The sequence below is a fragment of the Schistocerca piceifrons genome, chromosome 5 (assembly GCF_021461385.2).
Source record: "Schistocerca piceifrons isolate TAMUIC-IGC-003096 chromosome 5, iqSchPice1.1, whole genome shotgun sequence".
Lineage (NCBI taxonomy): Eukaryota > Metazoa > Arthropoda > Insecta > Orthoptera > Acrididae > Schistocerca > Schistocerca piceifrons.
In genome coordinates this window covers 148533138-148548362 of record NC_060142.1, presented here as the reverse complement: position 1 = coordinate 148548362, position 15225 = coordinate 148533138, and positions in this window count along the sequence as shown.

Here is a 15225-nt window from a genome sequence, read left to right as displayed (position 1 = left end):
GATGCTAGCCGCCATGCCAACCCGTCCGTGTTAGTTGACCGTGCTTATCTTCTGTAAGTAGGTTGTTTATGTTTTCTCTATGTAAGTAGGCTGTTTATGTTTTCTCTATGTAAGTAGGCTGTTTATGTTTTCTTATTGGCAACGTTACGTAGCGCTCAATATGAAAATCACTGGCTGTGCTGTGTGCAGTCTGTGGCTGCTTTGCATTGTTGTAATACTCGCCATTGTAGTGTTAGGCAGCTGGCTGTGAACAGCGCGTAGCGTTGCGCAGTTGGAGGTGAGCTGCCAGCAGTGGTGGATGTGAGGAGAGAGATGGCGGAGTTTTCAAATTTTTCATGAACTGCTATATTTATATGTGATGATATTAAGGTAAATACATTGTTTGTTCTCTATTAATATCTTTCATTTGCTAACTATCCCTATCAGTAGTTAGTGCCTTTAGTAGTTTGAATCTTTTATTTAGCTGGCAGTAGTGGCGCTCGCTGTATTGCAGTAGCTTGAGCAGCGAAGATTTTTGTGAGGTAAGTGATTTGTGAAAGGTATAGTTTAATGTTAGTCAGGGCCATTCTTTTGCAGGGAATTTTGAAAGTCAGATTGCGTTGCGCTAACAAAATATTGTGTGTCAGGTTAAGCACAGTCCTATATAAATTGTTCAAAGGGGACGTTTCATATGTCGACCCTTAGCTGAGGATACCTCACTGGAATCTTCTGATTTTTTCTTGTAGTTTGTGTATTTAGTGTAGCTTTTGTTTATTGCTAGCGCGTAATTGTAGAGAGAATCTCCTTTGTAGTTGTAGTTTTTCATTGTTGTAGAGTAAAACAGTTGTGGCATGCATGTAGATTTGCACCAAGTATTTCGCAGCTGCAATTAACTAGACATTATTTCCATTGCTACGTTATTTTATTTTGCTCTTCAAATTGTGTTTTTCTGTGTTGTCGTGTGAAATACTGTGACAATAATGGCGTGTGAAAAACGTAATACTAGGCTCCAAAGTAAACTGAGAAATGACAGTGAAAATGAAAGCAGTATGTTAGCGCCACCGAGTAATGAATTAACTGATGTTCAAAGTAGTAATTTGGTAATTGTGCATAGGGAAATGGAGCGGGCGGCAAACAATGGCGTGGACAGTGAAACAATTAGTGAAGAGGGAAGCATTATCGATCGATCGGTCGGCAATAGCTCGCCTCAGGAAGCCGAAATGACACGACACGATTTCGCAAATACTGTAGATTCAGGTTTTGGATCCTCACCGTTTTCTCAAATAAGTCAAGACACATTTTCTGCTTGTCAAAATGTGAATGTTTCCGGTGCAAATTCACAGCCGAAAAGCACTGAGGAACATATTTCAGACACCAATGCATTGTTATTACAATTAATACAACAAATGGGACAAACACAGCAAAAGCTTCAAAAGTTAGACACAATGGAACAAAATCAGAGACAAACACAGCAAAAGCTTCAAAAGTTAGACACAGTGGAACAAAATCTTAAAAAGTTAGACACAGTGGAACAAAATCTTAAAAAGTTAGACACAATGGAAAAAAATCTTCGGAAGTTAGACACCACACTTGAACAAACACGTGAAAATTTAACTACTGAGTTACATAACATTGAATCGAAATGTCAAAAAGTGTGTAATGACGTAAAAACACAAATTTGTGAGCATTTTCAGCCTATTTTTTCGCGGCATGAAAATGCATTACAGAATCACGAAGCAGCCATAAAAGAACTGCAAACCATTGTTCATGAAAATCATGAGACCTTGTGGGCTAAAATTGACTCAGTTGCATCTACCGATTCGGTTACACAACTTGCAAAAACTCAGGAAAACTTAAGGGACACAGTAGATACTCTGAAAATTGGTTCAGAAAGACACATGGAGGAAATTAGTTCATTATCAGAGAAAGTAGCCGAACTTTCGGATCAGGTCACTAACTTATCTACGAAGGTAGATGATAATCTGAATGACACAAAACCGGTAGTCTTTAATGACACAGAAGAGTGCGAACAAATTAAGAAACTGAAACAAAATCTGAATCAAATTAATACGCAACACCAAAGAGAAATCCGGGAAGTACAAGAACAGCTGACACAGGTAATACAAGAATTACGTATTTCAGAGGACACTCGCGCTCCAACACGGGAAGAGGAACTTAGAAATACGCAAAAGCCACAAAATAATAACACAGGGCATTTCGGTAATTATGAAAGAAATTGGCAAGGTACACCGAATTTTGAGATGGAACGGCCGACACGACCTAACAATGACCGATATGCGACTCGACGACATGATGATTTTGACTATAAGCTGTTCATTACTACACGTAAATTCAAAACATTTAAGAATTCTGGCAACGACATTCATCCACAAGCGTGGCTCCATCAATTCTCTCATTGTTTTCCTCCCAACTGGTCATTGGAGCACAGATTAGAATTTATGTGTGGCTACTTGGAGAATGAACCAGCTGTAAGAATGCGATCGGTAATTCACGATTGCCACAGTGAAGGAGAATTTTACCATGCCTTCCTCTCAGCATATTGGTCTCAAGCCACACAAGACCGCGTAAAACATAACATCATAATGATGAAACATTTCGAACAATCTGAATTTTCCAGTCTTGTCAAATATTTTGAAGACATGTTGCACAAGAATCAGTACCTGTCAAACCCATACAGCCCCTCAGAACTCATCCGCATTTGCTTAATCAAACTGCCCGAACATTTGAGACATATTATTTTAGCAGGACGTTGCAAAGACGACATTGAAGCTTTTCAGGGACTGTTACAAGAACTAGAAATTGACACTGATAATCGCGGAACGCGAAAACAAGGACACAACAATTACATGTCACATCCGTCACAATTCCGTGACGACAGAAACAATAACTGGACACGACTGGTCTATTCTTACAACGCAAATCGTGACCAAAATAGACACCACCCGTGCGACAACCGTTGGCAGAGTAGTAATAATTACAGGGAAAGATCACCTCTCCGCGGTAGTGACTATCACAGAGACAATCAGAGAAACAGACAATATGGGAACCAAAATAATTATTATCAAGGGAGACAGAATAACTTCAGACGGAACAGTTCAGCGCGCAGTTACGATTCAGGGAGAAATTCTCCACCACTTAACCGACAAGAAAGAAACTACAGGAACTACCGACATGACGACAGACGATGTGATCGTAACGACAGACCTGAATTGCATCAGAACTGGCGGGATTCAAACAGAGCAGGGCCCTCTCGAGGAGGTGAATTGTAGAAGTTAGGTCTCCAAATCCCAATAACGACGCGCGCCAACAAAGAGACAATAGGCAATGACTCACACCGCTGGCAGCCACAAAACGTTCTTATGACACTAACGACGCATCTGCCGTAGCTAGTAATTACGTAAAAATGGAAGACATTAGGGACATCTTACTCCAGGAACACGACGTAAAACATAACAACATTGCATATCCTGTGATTCACATTACTGTAAATGACGTAAAATTTACGGCAGTACTTGACTCTGGCAGTCCCATTTCAGTAATTAGTGAAACAGCTTTTAGCAAATGCAACAAATCGAACGATTGCCCCATACTTCCGTTACGTAAGATTAAATTACAAGGTGCAATCTTTGGAAAAAGTGTAGATGTACGCCAACAAACCAATTTAGAATTCTTTTGCCAAAGCCACAGCTTCTCTATGAACTTTTTTATTGTTCCATTATTGTCGACGGAAATTATACTGGGAGTAGACTTTTTGAATGAATACAAAGCAATCTTAAGCTTTCACGATGCTGAAATAAGTTTAGAGAAAGAAGGTAAGTCAATAGCTTTGAAATTTGAAGACTGGCTCTCAAACCATGACGAGGAAATTAATCGGCTTTACCTTCTGTTAGACAACAGTTCGGACTTTTCTACGGAACTAGACACTAACAATCACTCTGCAAGTACTGACAGGGATGATATCGACGGCGCATTTGACATTAATAAGTTAATTCAGAATAAAATTCAAACAATTGAGAATTGTAATGACACTGATAGGCAGGACCTTTTTGAGATTTTACAAGCACATTCCACAGTTTTTACTCATAAAACAGGAACAATCAAGGGATTTCAATACCAATTTCGTGTTCGTGAGCATACTAAATTTTGTGTTAGACCATATGTAATTCCAGCACATTATAGGGACCGTGTTAGAACAGAAATACAATCTATGCTTGACGAGGGCATTATTGAGCCTGCAGTAAGCTCATACAACAATCCATTACATGCTGTTGAAAAGAAAAGTGGATCGATTAGACTTGTCTTAGATTCGAGACAAATCAATACTATCATTATTCCTGAAACAGACAGGCCGCAGATGATGGAAGAACTTCTTCAAAATTTTAATGGTGTAAAAGTGTTGTCTTCCATTGATCTCAGATCCAGCTTTTATCAGATCGAACTTCATCCAGAATGCAGAAAATACACAGCTTTCCTTTGTTTCGGCGTTTGTTATCAGTTTCGGAAACTTCCCTTTGGTTTGAACATTTCTTCAGCAGCATTTATTCGCGGGCTAAATTCCATATTACCTGAGTTCTTAAAACGTCACATCACCTTATATGTGGACGATATTCTAATAGCGGAAGCTTCATGGGAACAACATAATCGCATCCTCAACAGTCTGTTACGTATTTTTGCAGAATCTGGAATTACAGTTAACTTGGAAAAGTCTGAATTCGGTAGGTCAAAGGTGAGGTTTTTGGGACATATTATTTCTTCTGAAGGCATTCAGCCGGATCCTGAAAAGTTAGAAGCAATCAGAGCCATTCCAGTTCCATCCACAAAAAGACAAGTCCGCAGTTTTCTAGGTCTCGTAAATTTTTACCGTCGTTTTCTGAATATGCAAATTCTAGTTACACCAAAACTTTGTTCTCTCACTGGAAAAAATACTATTTGGAACTGGGACGAACAAGCACAGTTGGAATTCAATTCTTTGAAAGAAGCGTTACTTCACGTGCCAATACTAGCTCATCCTGATCTGTCACAAGATTTCTGCCTTAGTACGGATTCTTCTAAAGTCGGTCTTGGTGCCCATTTATTTCAAGAAGCCATAGAAAATGACACTACCGTTCAGAAAACCATTGCTTTTGCTAGCCGAGTGCTAACAAAATCTGAAAAAAATTATTCCGTTACTGAATTAGAAGCTTTAGCTATCGTTTGGGCATTTAACAAATTCCGATTCTTTCTTTCTGGTAAGCACGTAAAAGTATACAGTGATCATCGTGCATTACAATTTCTTATGTCTTCAAAATTAAATCATGACAGGTTAAAACGTTGGGCATTGTTTCTGCAAGAATTCCGCTTCACAATAGTCTACATTCCCGGCAAGGAGAACATTGTTGCGGACGCACTGTCACGCGCACCGGCTGGGCTTGAGAAAAGTACCACAGAAGGCAACCTCGAGAAAAATTTCAGTATTCTTTACATTCAGAAAGTCGCCTTTGAAAACTTCATCACCACATCTTTAAAGGACATTGCTCATGAACAAGATAAAGATCCGATTTGGAAAGACATCAAGAGCAAATGGCATGAAAAGACACACACACAGATTCGGCATTATTACCTGGTTAGAAACAACATACTCTTCAAACGCTGCACTGTTGATGACAAGCTATGGGTACTTTGCATTCCAGACGATTTTGTTAATAAGCTCATTTGGTACATTCATTTCAGCTACGCACATTTTGGCCCATGAAAATGTTATCATATTCTTCGAACGACTTGTTATTTTAACAATATGGAAAAGCGAATTCGAAGAGTCTTGTCTATTTGTAAACTTTGTCAAAAGGCGAAACCGTCTACTATCTCACATCGTGCTCCGTTGTTTCCTATTATTCCTTCTAAATTAAAAGATTTTGCTGCTGTTGATCTTTTGGGTCCCCTTGTCAGAACATCGAATGGATTTTCGTATGTTCTAGTCGCTGTTGAACTTACTTCAAAATTTGTTTCTTTCACACCGTTACGTAAAGCCACTGGACGGTCTGTATCCAACGCCTTTGTTAAAAATTTCTTACGTGAAGTTGGACACGTTAGTAAAGTCATTTCAGATAACGGACCGCAATTCAGATCTGCTGTTTGGTCACGCATGCTTCGCAACCATAAAATCAAACCTGTTTTTATTTCATTGTACTCACCACATTGCAACCCGTCTGAACGGATTATGAAAGAAATCAATAAGCTTTGCAGACTTTATTGTCACAGAAAGCATCAGCATTGGGACAGATATTTACACTTATTTCAAAACGTGCTGAATGAAATGCCTCACGATTCCACTGCTTTACCACCTACTCTTGTACTGAAGAATGAAGAACCACCGAACAGAATCAGAGAGCTTGTACCTTTCCCGAATACACGTAAACTTCGACACAAAGACATAATTGATTTGGCTCTTAAAAATATAAAATCTGCAGCAGACAAAAGGAGAAAACTACACGGTAAAGCAAATGCAAAGAAATTGTATATTGGTCAGAAAGTTCTCATTAAAGCTCATTCATTGTCACATAAGAAGAAACACTTGAGTCACAAATTCTTTCTAGTTTACAATGGACCTTACAGAATCCGACGTATACCACATGATAATTGCGTTGAAGTTGAAACTCTGCGTACTAGGAAGAGTAAAGGTTTACACCACATTTCTCATGTAAAACCATTTATTGACAGATAATCTGCCTTTTAACTTTGTCTTTGCCATAAAACGTTTCACTTCACGTTACTAGTATGCTTTAGAAACTGTTACCATGCAACAATGTTTGAAGTTAAATATCCAATCAAGAACCAAGAGAACTTATTTAAACAGAAATGACGAATGCATTGTTATAGTGAACAGACGTCACAGTGTTATTGTGTGTGTACATTCTTGCTTGTTTGTTGCACGATTACGTAACGACTATAAGGCTCACATACTTAGAACATTTACCAGTACTGCTAATGAGATTTTAATGCAACATTTTGGTTACCTGAAAATACATTCTGTATTTAAAGTGCTTTCTGAGAGATACCAGATGACACAGAGGTTAGTTTATGTGACAGCTACACGATTTTTATCACGACGCTACTAATGAGTGACAATTTACAATGTTGCTTTTGCGGTGTATCTGTTTTATATCTGCACAGTTTTCTGAATTCTTCTGGAAAGAAAAACATGTTTTAGTAGTAACTTTTGTGGTATAGCAACAATGAGACAGCTTTTTCGTGGCACAACAATACGTTACTGTACAGTACTTTGTTCATCACGCCAATAAGCATAATAACTACGACATCTATACGCAAAGCATTTCACTTTTGTTTATCATGAGGTAAGTACATTGGCTTCTGCAGAACTTAGCTTTCGGAGGAAAATAACTACGACACTTTCACAGAGATTATCTTACAACAAGATGCACATTTAGGGCTACAGGACACGCATTTGAGTGATTAATTTTGTACTTTAAAAATTTATTTTTTAAGATATTTGAAGTACAATGATACGAAGTTTTTCCATGATACATTTCATTCCATTGCTGTAATCTGTAACACCTGAGGGTATAATTACATTAATCCTCAGGGGGGTACACGTCTACTTTGTGTACCATGTGTGTGGCAACCACAAGGAACCCTAGCTAATATGGTATTTGCTTATACAACTTTACACATCGGTACCATATTTCTCTAACACACAAATTACACAGCTATCTGATCATTTAACTGAGAGATAAACATTTTTTTATTACATCAGTGACAGATGTTTACGCAATTACACAGTTGGATAACTTCACACTTATGAAATTGTATTTTGTCTGTACTTTGTAAACTGTTCATATGTTTTTGGAACCATTGTGATACTATGAGAGCTTTGAATGATGTATTTGGTATGGATTCATGATTTTTAAAGTACGTTGAGGCAGATGACACTTTTGACATGAGCAGAGAATTTTTTTAATTATTGGAGGAAGCTACGACGATTTTGAGATTTGACCGAGGTGTTATGATGTTATTTTTACGACGACGATGTGTATTATGCTGCTGAGGTATGTTTACGATTAATAGGCTGAGGCTATATGAGTTATTTGATTATGCTTCATATTTATAATGACGAAATATTGACGAGTGTCGATGGATACGTATATGTGTAATGAGGTAAGGAGTAATGAATAGTGGGTAGGGACTCTTGACTTGTGAAAAAGGATGTTGGAAACCAAGAATCGTACTTTAAGAGTTATGACATGTGTGAATTATGTGTGAATGTATCACAATGCCACTGAACATTTTTTGGACACTTATATTTATAGGATTTTGTTTCTACAGATTTGCAACGCTAATTCTTGACCTGTGAAATATTTTTATGTGAGGCTGTCACTGTAGCGGTAAATATTTCCGTAAGAAAGTTAAGTGACCACCTGCACGTAATGCGTCGCGGGCACCCAGCTGTGTCAGACGCCTGGAGAAAAAGCCATTATTGCGAGCCCTCTTCAGCGGAACAGGTAGAAAAAAAAAGGGGACGTGGGACGTGTCAAACACCTGGAGAACAAGCCATTAGGGTGTGCCTTTCATCGCTAATGCGACACCCTCGTTACTTGAAAACATATGATTACTCGCACTTTGTGCTAATTACTGAAATGCTTATGAATTGATGGGAAATATTCGTACATCTGCACACCTGATTACGACAAGCGTCTTTCTACGAGAGTTGAGAGAATTTCTACTAACTTATGAAATGTCACATGACTATTGAATGATATTTTTATGCTTTGGTTTGCGTAATTGCTTATTTCATTTGATACCTGTTTTTCAGCTGTGTTGCAGCATTGCTTTTATAAAATGAAATGCATTTGCTAATGTGAACACTTTCTGTCAACAGATTTATTAAATAATTATTTTCTGATCCACATTCTTCGAAAAAGGAGCTCTTGGAATGGAGAGAACAATAAGAAGGGACTAATACCAGTAACTGCATTCATAATTTTCTTTTCAAGTACTTGGTAATTTCTTTTGTAGAATAAATTGTGATGCATCACTCTAATGTTAAGATGTGACATAGGTATTAGACATGGCCATTTTAGTGTAATATTTTTTCTGCTTGCACTATGTCATGTTTAGGTATAAGTTGCTGCTGTTTGCCAGGCATAGTGTTATTGAATTTGACTTTTGCTCATTTATGCTGCTAGCTTTGCCAATTTGCATTTTTTTTGCATTGCTGTTTGTGTTGATTTGTTATGTGATGCTGCATTGCCTCGTCCCTTGGTATATATATCTGAGCTCAGCAGATTTAAGTTAGCTTAAGATGGGGTAGGCTATATGAGAGAACGAGATGTGATGAATTGGAAGAAATGCATTGAGAAGCTATAAGAAAATGGTTTGGCCAAAAAAAAGTATTTTGAAAGAGGATATGAGCAAAAAAGTAGGGTTTAGGGACAACAGGTTTACGTAGGATTTTCTTGGAAATAAATGTTGAGGTAAGAAATGTGTGAACATATAAATACAGAAAGCATGCTTAGATAGAATTTTTGTGGTGGAAACAAAGGATGAAATAAGAGGAAAGATATATGAAGTTTTGTGTTGGACTGCAGTACCAAATGTTACACTGAAAACGAACCCTGTCCTTTCCTATTGGTGTTATCCCACTATGTGTTTGTGTACCCTTGAGTATTTGTTTTCTTCCTGTCTCTGTGTACTGTTTCATAGAATTTTTTTCTCTTCTAATACTAAGCTATATTCACTATGAGGAGGAATACTGTTATCCTCAAATATAAGTTGCATTAATAATATGTTATTTTCTTTGTAAAGTTGTTTACAATTCTGTTCTGTTTCAATGTTCATGTGTGAAATTAATGTTTCGAAAACTATTCTCATTATTTTATGTATGTACTTATGTCACTATTTTTGTAACACTCATGTATATGTTTATTTCTATTCTTTTGTAAAGCCTGTACTACAAATGTTATCTGTATTATTATGTTTTTAATTATGTATTTTGTACCTTTGTAATTGTATTCTTATGTTATAAAATTGTAATTGTCACCAGTTCATGACATTATTAACTTGTTAGTTACATTTCACTGCACACGTTTCTGTTGGTCATAGTACATGGACAATATGTGAGAAGCAGGAACTGATAGTGTTTGCACGTGTGTTAATAATTCAGCAAGGGACTGGATAACAGCATTGCTGGTTCTAAGGACAATTCCAAAAACTTTGTGAGCGCACAAGTGGTGGTTATGGACTTGCTACATTATTCGCAAGACTCTTCAATGGTGATTGTGCACCTGCACAGTCACAACAGATGGCTGCTGGCTATCTCTACAAGGACTACAGTGGGTCTACATCTTTGATGATCCATCAATATCCTTATTTCTACAAGGACTGCAGTGGGTCTGCACCTCTGATGGCCCACCAAACACGTAATCTCTACCAGGACTACAGTGGGTCTGCTCTGTGATGACCTACCTACAATATTCTTCAAAACGTCGAATGAACTCTGCTGTGGGTTTGCTCTGTTGTGGCCCATTATCTGTCAACATGTCAAGAGTCAGCACTGTCTTTCCGTTGGAAGGAGAACACTACTTCTTCAAGACTGCATGGAAATCCACTACTTCTGTGTGCATTTTCTTCTACTGCTCAGACTTTGAGAAAAACACTACTATTTTACCGTGATGAATGATCAGGACTGTCTTTATGGACTGTGAGAAAATTTTAGCTTTTGACCAACATTGTATCAATAAGTGTGTGCATTTGATTTCTTTGTTATTGTAATTATGAAAAATTTTATCAAATCATTATTGGCCACTGCCCAAAAAAAAATTTGTAAAATTTTTTGTGGGGAGCATGGGGGCTATGTAAGTAGGTTGTTTATGTTTTCTCTATGTAAGTAGGCTGTTTATGTTTTCTCTATGTAAGTAGGCTGTTTATGTTTTCTTATTGGCAACGTTACGTAGCGCTCAATATGAAAATCACTGGCTGTGCTGTGTGCAGTCTGTGGCTGCTTTGCATTGTTGTAATACTCGCCATTGTAGTGTTAGGCAGCTGGCTGTGAACAGCGCGTAGCGTTGCGCAGTTGGAGGTGAGCTGCCAGCAGTGGTGGATGTGAGGAGAGAGATGGCGGAGTTTTCAAATTTTTCATGAACTGCTATATTTATATGTGATGATATTAAGGTAAATACATTGTTTGTTCTCTATTAATATCTTTCATTTGCTAACTATCCCTATCAGTAGTTAGTGCCTTTAGTAGTTTGAATCTTTTATTTAGCTGGCAGTAGTGGCGCTCGCTGTATTGCAGTAGCTTGAGCAGCGAAGATTTTTGTGAGGTAAGTGATTTGTGAAAGGTATAGTTTAATGTTAGTCAGGGCCATTCTTTTGCAGGGAATTTTGAAAGTCAGATTGCGTTGCGCTAACAAAATATTGTGTGTCAGGTTAAGCACAGTCCTATATAAATTGTTCAAAGGGGACGTTTCACTTCCACCGTCTCTGAAGAATCAGCTCTGTAAGTGGATAGTGTGCTGGGAAGTTTCAAATCAGCACACCCTACATAGCAGACTCAAAATTCATAATGGGACTAAAGAATCAGTAAAAAACGGAAAATATTATGAGGGAGACAAATGTTGATGGTGTTGGGTCAGCAACCAACCACAAATTTACTTTGAGGTTCTTTATTCAAAGGGTACCGTTACCGGTTTCGAATGGTTATGATTCATCTTCAGACGGTTTACGTGCTTTCCTTGCAACATGTGGTGTGTTTTTTACAGATTGTCCTAAATATAAGTAATACGTGATTATAAGCCGCTCAGAAACTCAAAATCAATGTCTCTCTGTACTAGTGCCGGCCGTGGTGGCCGAGCGGTTCTAGGCGCTACAGTCTGGAACCGCGTGACCGCTACGGTCGCAGGTTCGAATCCTGCCTCGGGCATGAGTGCGTGTGATGTCCTTAGGTTGGTTAGGTTTAAGTAGTTCTAAGTTCTAGGGGACTGATGACCTCAGAAGATATCTCCCATAGTGCTCAGAGCCATTTGAATCTTTTTTTTTTGAGACCATGCGCAATAAATAAAAGTCAAAGGCAGAAAAATGTTGTGGACAAAATTGTGGAATCTTTTTTAACAGATCTCTTACTCTGGTGCGATTGAACACAGTCCTTGAGGAGGTTGATATTTTTTCCGATAGTGTACTTAATATCTGTGTGCAAAGAAAGAGCGATCTCCAGTTAACTAGTTTTAAATTTTAATTCTCTAGTCAAAAAGTGAAGTGGCCAAGCGATTTGATTTAATTAGAATACAGTGGCGTCGTGTGAAGATGCCCCCTGGCTTTATCGACACATACGCAGAACGCTACGCTCCCACGGTAGGAAATTCATCGACGATCGTCGTTTTTTTATCATTATACACAATGAGATCGGAGGGCTCCTTTTCTTTTTATATAATTCTACCGTTTTCGGTGCTTTCGTGATTACCTGTGTGGGACACGAAATCGCTGAAGCCGCCACGAGCGCCCTAGCAGTGTGATCCTTACGATCTCGCATCACGCAATCACGCTCAGCCGACACGCGAGCACTCAAACAATAATTTATGTTCAGAACGTTAGGCTACGTATTGGGACCATGAATGCAGGGGTGCTGTAAAATAAGCTAATAGTCGAGCGATATCAGTTCACAATAAACTGCTACACATTTCTATTACCATTTTCGTGAAATTCGCACTTTTGAAGATAAATTATCCTCTTCAGTGTCAATTTCGTTACGATGAATTATACAATGCACGATTCTACGGCCAATATCTGCTTCCTCATTGATTTTTATTTTCTGGCTATTAGGCCGTGGTCTAAGGCAGGTTCCCGTGACTAACGTTTCCTCTCGTAATGCTGGAGGCACCCTCGGAGACTATAACGACTCAGAGAGCGGTTTCAAACTCAAACAAGCCCAGAAATCCAAATTACATCGACTTGATAGCGGCCGATATTATAAATTCGTGCAACTGTGTGTTTTATGTCTTGTACACCGAGCTTTTTAAAATCGAAATTCTCATTTCTTCAAGTCACTTATCACGCATCTCATCTTTTTGCTAGGGATCTTTCGATTACAGACATACTAAGAGACAGAGAAAAATTTCGCTCTTTGAGTGAAATGGCGAACAAATTATCGCAAACCGTACAGATATGTACTCAACCACGGACAACTACTAGAGCAAGATCTACGCTGCTGCTGCCGTGACCTCGGAGACAGCCAGTATGGAAGTGCTGTTTTCCATTACAGGACGAGACATTCACGAGAGCTTTTGGCACCGCTGCCAGCTTTCATCAGTGAAACAGTGCCGAAGATATGTGTTTTGTTGATAAAATATTCATTCAGAAACATTGTTTGCTTCCCCACACACACACATACACACACACATACACACAAAACACAAACACACAACAGCTGTTCAACGCAAGCAATGTACAGAAAGTCCACAAAATTTACTTGCGTAACAGTGATTCAAATGGCTATGAGCACTATGGGACTTAACTTCTAAGGTCATCAGTCCCCTAGAACTTAGAACTACTCAAACCTAACTAACCTAAGGATACCACACACATCCATGCCCGAGTCAGGATTCGAACCTGCGAGCGTAGTGGTCGGACGGTTTCAGACTGTAGCGCCTAGAACCACTCGGCCACCCCGGCCGGCTGTAATAATGAATAAAGATCTTACCGGAGGACCGCAATATCAAGGTCATCGTATTTAGACCTACATTCAGCCATCACGATTGCGCTCGATTCACTGCCATCACTGCTTCTGTCCCTGTAGCTTGATAATCTACTAGTATTTCATTTGCTGTTGCCTCTTCTCTTCTCTGTTCGATCTTTTGATCTCATGTCACACATGGTTACATACGTTCATACAGGTCTTTGTATGTTATTTATGTGCAAACTTGTCGACCAGTTTTATTGATTCACAAGACAAATGTTTTCAGCAGTGACATCAATTTCAAAGTGCTGCAGAGTGCCGTATCAGTACGTTTTTTTTTTTTTTTATTGCTAGTTTCAATCGTCATCGTTCTCATGTTAGTGTAGCATTATAAATATAGCACTGACATCGCACATACATGCAAGAAAAGAAGAGCCATTTGTACAGAGCTCTGCACATACTTCAGCCCGTTGACATGACATGTACGAGCAAGTTATGGCTACCCACTGCACACAGCGTAAGTATCCATGTACGAAGAAGATATCGCCATTTTGACGTTCCCACATACAATTCACCTCTCTTGGTCCTCAAGTCCATAATCCCCTCATCCGTACGTGTACCATATATTATCGTGTTGTTTACGCTCTAGCACAATGTCGTGAGTGATGAACATCTTTCCGGTAATGTCTTTCGTCGGCCATACCGTTAACGCTTGTTTTTTTTAGGATCGTTCAAGTAGCAGTTAGGTGGTTACAATCCTGGATGGAATAATTTTCATCACAAGCAATTTGGATATCAAAGGGACAAAGGTTTCTGTGCGCCACTGACCCGCGTTAAGCGTCAGACCTCCCTGCAGTGTGTCATGGATTCACAAAATGTGATGGATGATTTGTCTGTTGGATCGGAACTATTTAGCTCTGCTGCTTCCTCGACACTGTTCGGGACTTGTGTCTGTAATTGAACTCACTATTACCCTTCTGTCTCGATAGCACAAACAGGGCGATATATAGTGAATAGACGCTACGCATTGACCAACACTGACAAGTTACGTATTTGACGCATGATGCAATTAGACCAATATAGTTCATACAACAGCCAGTATTGACATCACTGCTACGAACAATACTGACAGTAAAGGCACACAGTTCATGATAGTTTCTATCCATTTCTTTCAGTCCAGAACCGAGCTGCTGCTAGGGTCGCAAGTTCGAATCCTGCCTCGGGCATGGATGTGTGTGATGTCCTTACGTCAGTTAGGTTTAAGTAGTTCTACGTCTAGGAGACTGATGATCTCAGATTGTAAGTCCCACAGTACTTAAAGCCATTTGAACCATTTTTCCTATCCATTTCTTGTAACTGCGTTACACCATTAATGCATAACTGAGTAAAATGAGTGCGCCTGGAGAAGATTTCGGAAACGTTGATTTCTAACATAACAATGGAGCACAGAATTTCGGTGGAGGCGGGATTGGCTGGGTCGTGCAAGCATGTACTTGTATTAAATATCATTTTATTAAACTGTAAATGATATTAGACTGTTAATACCAGAAATAAACAATATT